Here is a 15,193-nt window from a genome sequence, read left to right on the forward strand (position 1 = left end):
TCTTCCAGCCCAGAGACGAGACAGGGCCCCGGGCCGTGCAGGGATCCACACAGAGGCCCGTGAAGCATGAAAACATGGGATTAGAAGAGCACATGTCTAGTTGAGAAGTAGAGGCCTCCAAGGAGAGGACTCGGGTGACCGGAAAGTCACCTGCAATTTTTTGTTTTAATAAAAGGCAGCCACCTTAGCTTAGCTGGTGGCCCTGAGCCCAGCCTCTTGGACCCAGGCTGGCTGGTGCTTTCCCACCCCCTCCCCTTTCCCTGAGGCAGCTTCTCTGCCCACTGCCCCCGCCCCTAAACCCCCACAGTCCATCCACCAGCAGCAGGTCCCCAGGGCCTGGTCTCTGGAGCCTCTTCGGGCAGGAGAAGCTCTCCCCACCTAAGGATCTAGTTTCATTTAATTGCAGGGTTCAGGTTTCTGGACACAGGCCCAGAGGCCTTCAGGGCCCGAGGTATGGGCCATTTTCTTCCTCTTTTCAATAAAGTCGGGAAGGAGGCAGTGTGTGGCATCACCTGTCTGCTCCAAGAATCTAGAACACCTGCCCCTTGGGAGATGCCACCCAGAAGAATCATCCATGGCTCGTCACGGGTTTGCGGATAGGCTGGGGACGTATCATTTTTCTGGCCATCACTGGGACCAGGTGCCCCCACTGGATTTGAAGGAATTAAGAAAAAAGAAAACACACACACAAACCAACATCCCTACCTCACACCACCCCTTCCCCTCTCCAAAGCTTCCAAAGAGTCATCTCTCTGCTTCCAGATCTTTCTCGTCTTTCATTTATTCCCCTAGCATGGCCCTTCACAGTTTGCAGTTCCCTCTCTTGGTTCCGAGTCCCTCACCCACAGCCCCAGGTCAAGGCCAAGATTCGGAGCAGTCGCCTGACTCCAAGGTCACTGGGCAGTCAGGACGCACCAGCATCTAAACGACCATGCTGTGGGGCGCCTGGGTGGTGCAGTCAGTTGAGCGTCTGACTCTTTTGATTTCGGCTCAGGTCGTGATCTCAGGGTCAGCTCATGACCTCAGGGTTGTGGGATCGTGGGATCGAGCCCCATGTCGGGCTCTGCACTCAGCATGGAGCCTGCTTGGGCTTCTCTCTCCCTCTCCCTCTGCCCCTTCCCTGCTCGAATGCTCGCACTCTCTCTCTCTCTCAAGTAAATAAATGAATCTCTCTTTTTTTTTAAATACATAAATAAATGACCACGTTGCTCCTGGCTGCTGGTTCTCAGGGCAGATGCAGGCCACATATGAGTTTCCTCCTGTTGCTGTAATAAATGACCACAAACCCGGTGGCTTAAAACAGCATAAAATTTATTATCGCAGTTCTGGAAGTCAGAAGTCCAAAACACGGCTAGCAGTCCATGTGTCGGCAGGGCTGTGCTCCTTCTGGAGGCCCCATAGGAGAACTCGTTCCTGGCCTTTCCCAGCTTCCAGAGGCTGCCTGCGGTGCTTGGCTCCATGCCCCGTCCTTCGTCCTCAAAGCCAGCAGCAGAGCATCTTCCAGTCTCGGGCTGGCTCTGACCTCCTACTTCCTCCTTCCAAGGACCCTCGTGAGGAGTTTGAGCCCACCAGGATTATCCAGGCTAACTTCCCCAGCTCAAGGTCGGCTGACGAGCAGCCCAAATCCCGAGGGCCGCAGCTCTTTGCCCTGTGACAATATATTCACCGTTGCTGGGGACCAGGCCATGGACAACTGTGGGAGAAACCATTATTCTCCTGACCACAGGCTCCAAACATCTGGGCCTCGAGGAAACTGCTCCTACGGCCCACCCCCACAAACCCTGAAGTCCAAAAGCAACTGCTGGGTCACATGACTCAGTTTCTTCCACTCCCACAGAGTGTTGGGGGCACGCCCAGTTCCGCCACCTGCACGGTGAAAACATACCCCAACAGTGTCGAGTCTAGCCTTTGATGAAAATGTGAATCAGGCAGAGTCCTGTGGCTCATCACTAGAGACCTCCCTCTCTAAGACGACAACCAGTAACTCATCGATCGATATTCTTCGGCAAGGTTTCTTTCCTTTTTTTTGGACCAGTCACAAATTGCCCTATTGTACATCCCACAATCCAGCAAGATTGCTAACAGGGAGGCCACCCTGCTGAAACCTGTACTTATCCGTGTGCATGCGCTCTGGGCCAAGAACGGTGCGGGCGCCAACAAAGCACGTAACCTCTGTGAAGGTGGGAGGCTTTGCAAGGTACGGCTGACCTGCACATGACACTCAGGCTCAGAAAAATGTCCAAAGGATCAAGCATATTAGCCTCCACCATGCAGCTGGCATCTGCCAGAAACGGGGGGCAGGGTGGTCAGCTGGGACCAGGGAGGCAGAGACCACCAATGTGCCCTGCAGCAAAGCCACTCAGGAAATCCCAAGAGCCAGGGCCCCCAAGGGCCTGACAGTCCAGAGAGGGACAAGACGAGCCCTGCCCCCTAACAACACAATGACATTAACAATATTAACCATGAAAACACAAAAGATGACAGTGGGCGCAATGAAATGGCTCTCTCTTGCTTGAAAGCCAGCAGTCGAGGTGGGTCTCAAATGCCCACGTGCCCACCCCATGGTCCATCTCCCAGTCCAGGACCCTCCAGGCAGCTTCACCTCATCACGTTCCCCCACAGCCACATCTAGATAGGTCCCATGTCCCCGCCCCAGACTCCCTGGATAACCCCCTCCTGCTAACCTCCCACACCTCCAAGGCAAAGACCACCCGCCCCCCTCTCAACAACAAACCTCCCACCCTGCCCTCCACACACCCCAGCCACCATCCAGACACCCTGGGGACACCCTTTACAGCACAGGAAGCACAGCAGCGTCCGGAACACACGGCCAGGGGCTCGGGGGGCACAGAGAGGGCAGTGAGAGCCCAAAGGTCACACAGCAAACCTGCAGCACAATGCCTGGGGTGCCCACACGCTTCCGCCTTGGCGTTCCTGCCGGCAGAAGGAAGGTTCCAGGAGGCGCTGCGGCATGGGGGCAGCGGCCAGAGCCCAGGTGCCACGAGACGCAGCTTCCTGCCCCGCATGGCACTGCAGCTGCTATTTATAGCCCGGACAGCAGGGTCAGCTTCCTGCACGGCAGAGCCAGCCACAGCCCGGGAGCCTGCAAGCGTGACCCCGCAAGGGTGACCCCAAGGGGCACAGGCTGGGTTGGGGCAGAGGGTGGGCAGAGATGCGCAGGGCTGGACACACGGTGCACCCAGACCACCCCCCCAGACCCACAATCCAAGGGAAGGGAGAGGCAAGGAAAGGCCAGACCCCGCCCGTGACAACCTCCCACCGCGGAAGGCACCTACGAGCTGCGTGCCCTGAAGAACGTCACCACCACTCTTTGCCTTGGTTTCCCCATCAGGAAGCAGGGAAAGGAACGGCTCTGGCCACATGGGAGTTACCGTGGGACTTAACTGAGCTACCACAAAACAGGCGCTCAGGGAGCTCGCCCAGCTCCCCAGCCAGCTCAGGGCCCTTTCCGAGGCACCCCGTCCCCACCCAGCCCTGCCCAGAGACCAGACACAGAGGGTGGGGCGGGAAGGGGCGGGAAGTGGCGTGCACACCTATCTACAGCAGGTCCTCAGAGGTCACCCCAAACACCCTAATCCACCCCACTCCCCCATGAGGCAGGGAATGCAGCTACCCCCATTTTATAGACGCAGAAACTGAGGCACCAAGCGACAGAACTCCACGGGCTGCCTGGGCATACTTCGGGCCCCTGCAGAGCTCCCTTGTGGGGGTCGGGGAGCACAGACCAGAAAGGGGTCCTCTCAGGCCACAGTGGCACCCAGAGACCGCCTGCCTGTGGAACACAGGCTTTAAGTCCCCCAGGCACCTGGGGTCATCTGACTGTGATGTCCCAGCCTTCCCCCAAAACCATGGCAAAGGGAACATCCCTGCAGCCCGTACCAACAGCGCACATGCCGACCCGTGTTGAGGCCTTGCTCTGTGCCCCTTCGTGCAGGACCTCGCTCAACACCTCAGCAGCTTTCAGAGACAAGTAATCTCACTATGCCCATTTTATGGATGGGGAAACTGAGGCTTGTCGCCTTGTTATCCCAAAGCCCGGGCACCCAGTTCTGCAGGTGTCAGCAGGGTGGTTTCTTCCAGAGACTCTGCGGGGGAAGTCTGCTCCGTGGATCTCCCAACCAGCGATCCTCAGCACTCCTGGGCTCAGAGGCACAGTACTCCCGTGTCTGCCCCCTCTTCACGTGGCCCGCTCCTCTGCTTAAAAATGACACCCATCATGCTGGATTTGAGGCCCACCCTCCTCCAGCAGGTCCTCATCCCAGGTACAACTGCAACAACCCTATCTCCACATAAAGCCCCATTCTGCACTTCTGGGGAAACATGAATTTGGGGGACACTATTCGACCCAGTACAATGGCTTAGATGGGGTGCAGGGAGTAGAGAAGGGGGAAAGTGAAAATGCCTAAAACTATTCAGGAGGGTGGAGGGGAGCAGGGGAGGCCGGTGAAAGTGGGCACCTCCCAACCACCCCCCTGCTTCCATTCCCCACCCCCACCCCCCCAGCCAGTTCAACTGGTCATAGGAGCTAGCCGCAAGTCACCACCACACCCCCACCCCGTGGGCCTGGCCCGAGCCCCTAGGACCCCAGAGGGGGCCCCCGATTCCTGCTGGGCCCTGCTCCTGGCCTGGTGGCCTGCCAGACAAGCCAAGCCGAGCCCTGGGGCGGCATCCCCGGCTCCCCACGGACTCCCCACCTCGGCCCAGCAGGCTTGCCTCGTTAGCCTAACGAGCAGGGCCCTGGTGCCAGGCGGTTGCCATGGCCACGGAGACACCACCGAGGCCCCGGGCGCTGCTCCCGGGGGGGTCTGCAGCGGGCACGGGAGTTCAGCGTGAGGACAAGCAGGGGCCCCCGGGGCAACCCCTCCCCGTGGGGCCCGCTGCGCCACCTTCGGGCCCGGCCTCCAGGCCTCCTGACTGACAGCATCTCCCAGAGAGGCTCCCTAGGCCACAAAGAAAAATCCACTGCCCCCTCCCCTCCCACCCCGCCTGGCCAGCGCCCCCCCCCACCAGCATTAGCGCACAGGGATTGCAGGGGCCCCGCCTGCAATCGGGGGGGGGGGGGGAGGTCGGAGGTCAGCAGGCGTAGGGGGCAGACAGGCCTCCAAGGCAGTGAAAAGTACTGGGAAGCCCTTGGGGGCTCTGAGTAAGGTCCCGCACAGTACCGCTGGGGCCCCGCCCACAGCTGCATGCACAGAATGTCCCAGAATGTCCATGGGGAGACCGGGGAGGAGGCTGCTGCAAGCGCCGGGCGGGCAACCACACCAGAGGGCAGTGTGGGCGACCCCGGGGGTCTCTGGCCCGTGCCCCACACTCCAGGAGGAAGCCCAGGACGAGGGTCTGACATGAGGAAGGACCTGGGTCCTGCTGGGGACAGCTTGGGCCTGAGGCCCCTGAGGGACATCCGAGAGCCACTAGCAGGAGACCCCTGCATCCAGCTGCCTGGCCCCAGAGGGGCTCCCTGGGTGCATGAGCCACGGACAGGAGGGAGAGGGCAGGTCACAGCCTGTAGGAGTGCCTTGGCCTCAGATGGCCCCTCAGCCCCCTTTGCTTTACCACATCCTATGAGGACGTGTATCATTCATCACCCCATTTCACCAGTGGGTAAACTGAGGAGCTATGCACAGAGGCTCCATGACTCGTCCAGGTCACGTCACACAGCCAGCAAGAGGCAGACCCGGGACTCAGAGCCGTGGGCCAATCCTGGGAGACAAGAGGCGGAGCGCCTCGGCCACCAGGCCACAGGAGGGATTGACCCCAAGAGCCTCAGAGCCTCCCAGGCCCTGGCGCAGCACACAAGCTCGTACATGCAGCATGGGCACGCGCGCACACACACACACACACACACACACACACACACACACACAGGCAGCCGGCCGCCCCGTCTCATCTAATCCCACCTTCTCCAACCCACCCTATAGCTCACTCTTTCCCCCACTTCCTTCCCAGCTCCAAGAAATATCCCAGAGTCAGCAGGAGTTAGCAGACGCATTTGAAAGCATCAGCAGAGCAAGGAGGCTGGAAGAGATGCCCCAGGGGTTCCTCACTGTGGACACACCCACAGGACTACCACCCCGAAATTCTGAGATCCCTGGGCTCCAGGGCCCCAGATATGGAAGAGACAGAAGTGACACTTGACCCCGGGGTGGTGAGCCCGAAACCTGCTCCACTCCAGGGCCTTCCCTGGGGCCTCCAATGGGGACATCTTCCACCCTTCAAGTCACTCACTGTCATCTCCCCAAATCCAGCCCAACATGCACATGCAAAGATCCTGCTTACCGCCCAGGGTCTGACCTTGGTTAAGACCCCCCACAGGGGCGGGCCTAGGCTTCCTCCTGGGATCATCTGTCAGGAGACTCCAGGGTGCAAGCTCCCCCTGTGGGGTGACCTAGCGCCCCACAGACACCCACAGGACACAAGCATGAAAACATCTTACAAAGCGTTTCCCTTTTCTTTACTCCTGTCTGCTCCAGGGCGCCCCTCCAGAGATGAGACAATTTTCAGGAATGCATATGGTAAGATACTATCAGAGAGCGAAGTCAGGGCAAAGAGAAAAGTCAGGGACAAAGTAATGTAAAATCAGGATGAAGTGGGTAAAACAGAAACACAGACCAGACAGACCAGACCAGATTGCTGAACGCAGGCTGCAAATCAGGCTCCGAGTTTCCTGATGGTCAAAGCAAAGAGGGAAACAAGATGGGTAGGAAGCAGCTTGCCCAAAATTGTGAACACCCCCTAGTACCACACAGAAGGAGCTTCAGCAACCACGTAGAGCCGAAGAGCAAGGAGAAATCAGTCCAGACTGCCTGCTGCCTTAACATCCCCCTTTCCTCCTGAATCCTACAACAGTGAACTATAACCAGGAGCATCAGCATCACTCGGCAAGAACAGTTAGCCAGGCCAACAGGAGGGATCTTAAGGGCCTGCTCAATATGACTCTTAAACTCACAGTCCTCTCTGGGCCCCCACTTTCGTCAACAGCGAGAACCCCAGAAGGTCGTGCTGAAGTTAAAAAGAATGACGTGGCTCCGTATCAGGGGCTGGCAATAAAGACGTTAGGCCCCGCAGGCCTTCGGGCCTTGTCACAACTCCACCATTTTTCATCTACAGCTTGAAAACAGACTCAAACAACACATTCATGCATGGGCGTGGCTGTGTTCCAATAAAACTCTGTTACGGACACTGAAATTTAAATTTCATACGATTTCACAGGTCACAAAATATTATCTGCTTTTAATTTTTTTTCAGCCATTAAAAAATGCAAAAACCATTCTTAGCTTGCACACCACAGAAAAACACGGAGGTGGGGGGCACCCGGGTGGCTCAGTCGGTTGAGTGTCTGATTCTTGATTTCGGCTCGGGTCATGATCTCAGGGTCGTGAAATCAAGCCCCGCATCAGGCTCTGCACTGGGCATGGAGCCTGCTTAAGATTCTGTCTCCCTCGCCCTCTGCCCGTCTCCCCCCACCAAAAAAAATAACAGGAGGTGGGCTGGTTTTGGCCTGTGGGCAGCAGTTTGCTGACACCTGCTCTAGATGTTCCAGAACAAGCTCCAAGCTATGTTTTAATTTAGAGGAAGAAAGCAAGATGTGATTAGGGTGTGATATTATTTGTGTCAATTTAAGGCAGGCAGAGGCCCAGAGTCTCTCTGAGGGGAAACTTTACCTGTGTGCATCTGCCTCGGGCGGACAGAGAGTGGCAGGGCAGAAACCAGAAGGCTTCTCTTGACGCCTTTTGTGAACTGTTTTAACTTTCTAACAGGCTCATGCATTTTCTCTTACAAAAATTACTTTTTATAAAGCCCAAAGCAAGCAGCAGAGAGTTTTGAGTGCATTACTTTTTAGTTTCTTCCATTTTTCAAATGACAATAGAAAGCAACAGTATTCACCCCACCAAAAAAAAAAAAAAAAAGTTAATCTAGTTGTTACATAATGCATTAATTTCGTAGCAGAAGAAACTATGGCTGAACACTTACGGGCAGGCCTTCCCTATGTATCTGCCCTCCTGAAAACAAACAAGGGGGGCGGAGCGTGCAGAGGATCCTCTCTGTGAGCCCAGCCAGGTCCAAGGCCCAGGCCCCAGAGCTCAGCCCTCAGCGAGAGCTGCCCACACTTTGCACAGATCTGGAGCTGCCTCTGTGTTTGAGAAATGACAGCCAGGGACGCAAGTGGGGGAGTCTGGGCACAGAGCTCCCGGCCTCAGGGGGCACTCGGGCCGACTGCCTGTAGGGCCAAGAAGAAGAGAACGCTCAGCCAGTGGTCTGAAAACAGGCGTTTGGCCCCGAGTCCACAGAGAAGGCAAGGCACTAAAACCATGCTGCTCAAGGGCGACTGGGGCCGCAGGCCACAGGGGGCTATTTAAATTTATTAAAAATAAGTAAAAAATGGAATTCCATTCCTTGGTTGCAGTCACTTCAAATGCTCAGGGCCACATGCGGCTACAGCGATGGTGTTGGACAGGGCAGATCTAGAATGTTCCTCCTGCAGCCCCCCACATCGCAGAAAGGTCGACTGGACAGAACGGGTCCAGAGGCTGGTTGGGACAGGAAGGGGGCAGTGAGATCAGGAGCACGGGCAGGAGAAGGACAGAGGGTGGAGGAGTCAGGGTGGGCACTAGGGTCAGCCCTGGGCTGTCTGGGAAACAGGACCGAAGAAGGGGGGGGACCTCCAAGATAGGACAGTGCCACGTGGGCACGGGGTGGAGACGAGACACGAGAAAGGAAAAACTCAGGTGCTAAGAGCCAAGCCCTGCTCCCACGCACAGGCTCGGACTCCCATCAGCCAGCCCCGAGCCATCCGATTAGGCAGCCATTAGCCACAGCCACACGTGGCTATTTAAATTTAAGTTAATTTAGATGAAATAAAATTACCAGTTCAGTCGCGCTAGCCACATTTCAGGAGCTCAAGAGCCCCCCGTGCCGGGTGGCCACAGGCAGCATGGACGCACAACACTGTCCCCCACGGCCGGAAGCTGACCACACTGTCCTCAGAGGTGGGCGCGATTTCCTACTTAAGGATAAGGAAACGGAGGCCCGAAGGTCAGAGACTTCGCTCAAGTCATGAGCTGATGGAAGCAGGATTGGAACCCAGATCCGACTTCAAAGAAGCCCTTTCTGGAACCTGCTCCCCTCTCTGTCCCCAGTGTCAGCCCTCCCCCCCAACTCTCCAGGCTGCCCAAACCCTCCAAGTCGGCCCCATCCCATTGTCATCAAAACCTCAGGCTTCGGGGACTGAGTGAGGGGGCTGAACAGATCTGTCAATCATGCCAACCAGCCAACAGGAAAAGAGCCTCCTCTCTGGAAGACAATAAGGCCAAGCCCCCCAGGGCTCAGGTGGAGAAACCCCCAAGACCCCGCTCTGTTAGAGCATCCTCCTTCTGAGCAGCCCTTCAGAGGGAGGAAATGTCCAACCAACTTGTCGGCAACAACCCGGGATCCCACAATAAATTCTATAGCGAAGCATTCATGCTCCAACAGGGTGAGCCGGAATAATAAACAGCAGCTCTTGCTTGAGGACGCACATCGAACAATAAAGTCAGAAGGATGATCATCATCATCATCATCCTCACCACCATCCCCATCTTACAGATGAGCACACTGAGGCTCAGAGAAGTTAAGCCCCTTGCCCAGAGTCAGTAACAATTGAAAGCTGCAGAGCCAAACTCCAAACCCAATGCTCACACTTTCTGCCCCTTAATCCTCTCCACCACCCCACCAGCAGTGAGCCATGCGCCCATCTTACAGACCAGGGCACCCAAACTCCAAGAAGCAGGGGCCAGCCCCTGGGCGCACTGCATGTACGTGGCTAAGTCGGGACTCGAACTCACCAGAACCTGCTAAATTGGCTGCCCCAATGAGGATCAGGGACTAAACACTTCTAGTCCGTCCTCTACTGTTTGTTGAGGATGATTCTTCACGGTTCTGTGAAATCAAAGAGCCTCTCTCCAGGGCGGCTCGCCTGAGCCCAACTGGGTGAATAACCACAATGATTTGGATCACTGTAAGCAAAAGTCACACTTCTGTGGGATCTTGGGCTGGCCTGGCCCCTCGGACCTGCGCCCTCATCTGTAAATTAGGAAAAAGCTGCCTTCCACCTCGGGACCTCTCAAGGTCTCCCGCTACAGAAACGCGCCCCAGGGCCACAGGCGTGCGGAAACTCCAGGCCACGGCACTCCTCAGATGCCACTTTCTGGAGCCCCGTTATCTGCCCTGCTAAATAATTCAAAACCATGTTTTCATTTCAAAATAAACACAGCCTCCAAAGCGAATGCCAAATTTGCATGAATGTTTAAGATAAAATGAGACTTCAAAGAAATGCCAGGGCCTGCCGCAGGCACTTCCCCCTCCCCAAATCCTGGGGAGAACAGGTTCTCAGTCTCCTGCCCCCTGGGGCAAAGATCTGTAGGTGCTGCTCCAATAAGAAACATAATTTCTTTCTTCCTAACCTGCGCAGCAGCTCCACAGAGCAGGCCTGCAGCGGGCTCGAGCTGGGCTGCACCAACATGACCGTGAGCAATCAAGCCCAGGTCTTCGTTCTCAGTTCCACATCCAAAGTGTGTGACCTTGGGCAAGTCATTAAACCTCTCTGTGCCTCGATGTCACCATCTATAACATGGGATAATGAGAGCATGGACCTCACAGCGTGGTACCAAGAGTGAATGAGTGGATTCCTGGTGAGGGCAGGGCCTGGCACCCAGTGAGAGTGCCTGGCATGTGTCAGGGGTCCCTGTACAGTAGTTTGCCTTATGTACGGTATCTCCACCTCCAAGAGCAGGAGCCCACTTGACAGGGGGTAAAATCCCTTCCCGACCCCCAAGGATCCTCAAAGGATGTCGGCTGACCCTTCCTAAGCATCACGTTCCTCGGGACCCCACATACCCACCCATGGGACAAGGCCTTCTAAGACTATAGCCTGGCCTGGCCCTGGGCACCAGGCCCTCGCCAGACCCCCTCCTGGCACCCTCCCGGGGGCACCTGGGGCAGGAGTTACCAGCTCCCGCAAGCTGCTCCCTTCAGAGGTGTCACCTGGGGAGGCTGCTCTTGGCAGGAAACAGAGAAGGGAAAAACAGACACACAAATAAAAGCTCTCAACCCTCTCTTGTCAGAGGCAGAGTGCCACGGGGGGGGGGGGGGGGGGGGGGGGAGGGGGGTGGTGTTTCGTTGGAAGAGCTGTGGGAGGGAGAACTCTCCTGCCTGGACCACTTCTGCTTCTCCTAAACAGGAGCTCCTTAGGCTGGGTTCCCCGTAGGTGGATCCCCCCAAAATCTCAGAGTGAACCACCAACCTCACCCACAGGCCTCAGGTGGGGGGGTGGGAACACAGAACACCATGCAGTCGGGGGGAGTCCAGGCCCTTCCACACACAGCCAATGGCAAGGCGCGGGGGCCAGGACTCCTGGGGCGGTATTGCACCGTGCCAGCCCCCAGCCCCAGAGCCCCCTCCCCCATGCCCGGAGAACAATCTCGCCCTCCCTGACTCAGGGCTTTCATGCAGCTAAATGCGTGTTTACAGAGCTCTCAGAAATCTTTAGGAGGTGGTATGAGTATTATTAATGGGGGGAAAAGAACGGATTATGCCAAATAAATCCTTCCCACCACCTAGCCGAACCCTCGCGGGGGGGGGGGGGGGGGGAGGGGTTAATGCGCACAGCCCCACGAGGGGGTCTCCATCCCTCACCGGGACCTGACAGCCACATTACCATTCACATGGATTTATCAATAGTATTGATCCCGGAGCAAGCATAAATAGCTCAGTGGGAAGAGGCCAGGGCTAGGGCCCGCTTGGCTCCCGCCCCCACGTCTGGGCACCGCAGACTCCCCGGGCACCCGGCGGCGGCGGCGGTAAATTTCCAAGCAGGGACAAGGCGGCGGGTGGGGAAGCCAGACAGCGCCCGGGAAGCCCTCGCCGCTCCGCCTGCTCCAGGACCTGCGCGCGCCTCACCGCCAGGCTCGGTCTGTGCATCCGCTCAATGGGCTGAAGGCACCCCCAGCCCGGCTCCGTCCGCAACCGGGAAAAGCGGAGGGAGGGGGTGGCAAGAAAGCGTCCTTCCTCCACTAGTCCCCCACTCCCCCCGCAAAAGGCAAGTCGGCCCCGTCTCTCAAGATTTCCCAGACAGGCCGTTGGATTAAAGGCCAAGTTTTAGAACCTAGTAATAGTAACAATAATAACAACAACAAAACAGTGATCATAGTAACATTCACACAAATATCTTCTACGGATTACCATTCTCGGTTCTCACAACAACCCTAGGAGCTCGGGAATATTGTTACCCCACTTTGAGGCTTAGAAGACTGAGGCACAGAGAGGTTAAGTAATTTGTCCAGGGTCACACTGCCAAAAAAGTGACAAAAGAAAGATTCGAACCCAGGGAGTTGAGTTGCAGTGTCGGCAGTGAAAGGCTCGGCTATCCCCGCTCACATCTCTTCCTTTCTGATTGCTTCCCCTACCCCATCCAAAAAACAAAAAAAAAAAGGCCACCCACGACGAGATACACAACAATGCCCTGGGACGCCCTCCCAGCTCACGCCTAGCCCTGAGAGCCCCTTATATCAAAGCAGCCGCGAGAACCCAGATCTCGTTTAAAAAAAGGGCAAAGTCAAGGCCACCGATAACACATCCCAACGTGCCCAGAACTCCTCCATCCAGCCCACAGGGATCCTGTCCCCTTCCCCCCGCCCTCCCTCACACATCCTTCCTCCAAATCTGCAAAAGGGAAAAAAAAATAATCATAATAAAACCAGTTCTCACCAACTGTTGGGGGGGGAGGAGGAGGGGGAGGAAGGGAGGAGGCTGAGCCGACAGAACAGATCCGCCTCCGCTGCCTGCACCAGACCCTTGGAGAGCCGAGCCGGAGCGCGCGACAGGCGGCGGGAGGACACTAGCTTCCAAAAAAATAAACCTACAATGTAAAAATAACGCCGGGCGCCCCACGCTAATTGGGCCCGGGCGACGGCAGCTCACAGGTACAGCATGTCTCTCCCTCCCGCCCGCCTAGCCCTCTCTCCCTCCCTCCAGGCTTTTTTCTGCAAGCGCCTGGGGTGAGGAAGGCGCGCCCCACGAGTCCCCCCCACTGCAGGTCTCTGGGGAGGCTCCCCCAGCACTAGGGCCTGGGGCCTCCGGGTCTCCAGCCCAAGTGGGATCAGCTCTGAATTCCAACTTCCCAAACTAGTGGCATCCCAAGTATCCGCACAGCCCGGGGGAGGGACCAGGAGGCGGCCCAATGAGGCGTCACCAGCCGCGAGAGGCAGGCCCAGACAGCAGGAACACCGGCCCGCGGGGGAGGGCGAACAAGGGGCGCCTCCTCTCCCGGGGAGACCCCCCACCCGGTGCCCTCTGCTCCCTCGCTCTCGGGCCCCCGCCCGCCCCCGCCCCCAGCTGGCGGGAAGCCGCCAAGCGCCCTTCCACGACAGCCAGGCCGGGGAGCACGGGGTGCCATCTCCAGGGACTCCCCAAGCCCGCGCTGCCTGCTGGAAAATAAGACGCAGTGTCACCCCCAAGCCTGGGGCTACTTGGGGAGGAGGGAGGCGCATGGCGGCCATGCCCACAGGGCTGGGGCACACGGTGCGGGGCTGCCCTGCGCATTTCCAGGGCGTCCCCCCGCCAGTCCACCCCCACGCCACTTCCCTCCTTCCCGCCCCCTCGCAGGGGAGCTGGAGTTCCCCTAAGTTCCCCAGCGCCCCCACGCACGCGGGCCGCAGTGTCTACGGGGCGCCTCGCTCCCCAGCAGGCCACCTCCCGAGAGCGCCAACTCAGGAGTGCAGGGGCCCCGCCAACTCCGCCGCGTGCGCCGCCCGATCTTCCCCTGATCCCCCGGAAGCGCGCCCCGCGCCTCCCCCGTGGCCCTCCGCGGGGACCCCCGGCCCCAACTCACCTCGCTGAGGTGGCGGCGGCGGCGCCCGGGCTCGGGGCGCGCTCGGGCCGCCCGGGTGCTCAGGCAAGTGGCGGTGCCGAACGTGCTGGGGGCGCGCAGCAGGCCCGGCCTCCAGCCGGGGCGCGATCCTCCCGCCGCCGCCTCCTAGGGCGCCTGCCCAGGGTCCCCGGCCCGCAACTTGGAGCGCATCGCGGGGCGCCGGGCGGGGGCGCACGTCTCGGGCGGGGCGGGGCGCGGGCGGACGCGGGGCTCCGGTGCGGCCCGGCCTGCCCGCGGCTCCGCTCCGCGGCGGCGGCGGCGGCGGCGGCGGCGGCGGCGGCGGCGGCGGCGGGAGGGGGGAGGAGGGGGCGGGGCGGGAGCCCGGGAGGCGGTGGCTCGGCCTCCCCGCTCCCCGCTCCCCGCCCGCACCGACGCGCCCCGGCCCGGCCCCCTCGGGCTCCTTAAAGGGCCCGCGTCGCCTCCCCTGGCCCTGCGCGCACCCGCTCGCGCGCGCACACGTTCCCGCGCGCGCGCGCGCGCACACACACACACACACACACACACACACGCACACATACACACACACCCTTACACTTGGGCGCGACGCCGTTTCTTTTTAGCAGCTCCCCGAAGGAGGAAGGAGGGGAAGACGCCTCCCCGTCCCGCCCCCTCCTCCTTCTCCTGTGGGGCTTCGCGCCCTCCTTCTCCTCCTCCCCAGCCCCCAGATACTTAACTGGAATCGCGTTTCAGCTATTAAATTATAAGTCCAGAGTGGCCGGTGGGTAAGGAGGGGGCGCACGGGGAGGGCCACACGCCGATGCGCAGGGACCCGCGTGGTGGAGCTCACTCCGGGGGCTGCAGCACACAGTAGGGAGCCCAGCTCTCAGCCGCAGACTTTCACACCCTGGGCCTCGCGGGACAGCAGATGTGGCCCAGTGATGGCGCGAGGAAACTCACAGCGCGGCGCAGGCGTGCGCGCAGCCTGGGGGGCATCGACTCGAGTGGAGGATCACCCACAGATGAACACGGGACACGCACACACAAGTTGCACACAGGGGCAGGCCACACGCCAGAATGTCCTGTTCCGACGGCCGGGATTTCTGGCTGTTTGTACACTGCCTTTTCACACAGTAGGGACTCTATAAAGTGTTGTTGAGTGAACACCCATTTGGGGACCTCCAAGAACACAAATGCACAGACTTGATGCTGCAAGCCTGTGGTGGGATCCACAGGGACACACACACACCCAGGAGCACACCCTCACAAGCCCAGACCGCAGGAGCATGCGGGGTCACAGACACGCACACACGAGAACGCTCCCCAGCGGGC

General features: G+C 58.8%; 1 protein-coding gene and 1 long non-coding RNA gene across 20 annotated transcripts in view; both read right to left on the reverse strand.

The window, feature by feature from the left end:
• The window catches only part of NCOR2 (nuclear receptor corepressor 2), a 211,888-nt gene extending 197,718 nt beyond the window's left edge, over positions 1 to 14,170 (reverse strand). For 9 of the 19 annotated variants that reach the window (XM_078061098.1, XM_078061102.1, XM_078061100.1 and 6 more), the window contains exon 1: positions 13,886 to 14,169. The gene's annotated coding sequence lies outside the window, so the exon portion shown is untranslated. Of the gene's footprint in view, positions 1 to 13,885 lie in introns of all 19 variants that reach the window. The other 10 variants (XM_078061112.1, XM_078061111.1, XM_078061109.1 and 7 more) reach the window with 3 other exon arrangements.
• LOC144379813 (uncharacterized) lies at positions 8,332 to 10,289 on the reverse strand. Its single transcript, XR_013443207.1, has 2 exons — positions 8,887 to 10,289; positions 8,332 to 8,549 (listed from the first exon to the last, which is right to left on the reverse strand). It is a non-coding gene; the product is annotated as an uncharacterized LOC144379813 (long non-coding RNA).
• Positions 14,171 to 15,193: the final 1,023 nt, after the last annotated feature.

This window comes from Halichoerus grypus, chromosome 13 (assembly GCF_964656455.1).
Source record: "Halichoerus grypus chromosome 13, mHalGry1.hap1.1, whole genome shotgun sequence".
In the NCBI taxonomy this organism is placed as follows: domain Eukaryota; kingdom Metazoa; phylum Chordata; class Mammalia; order Carnivora; family Phocidae; genus Halichoerus; species Halichoerus grypus.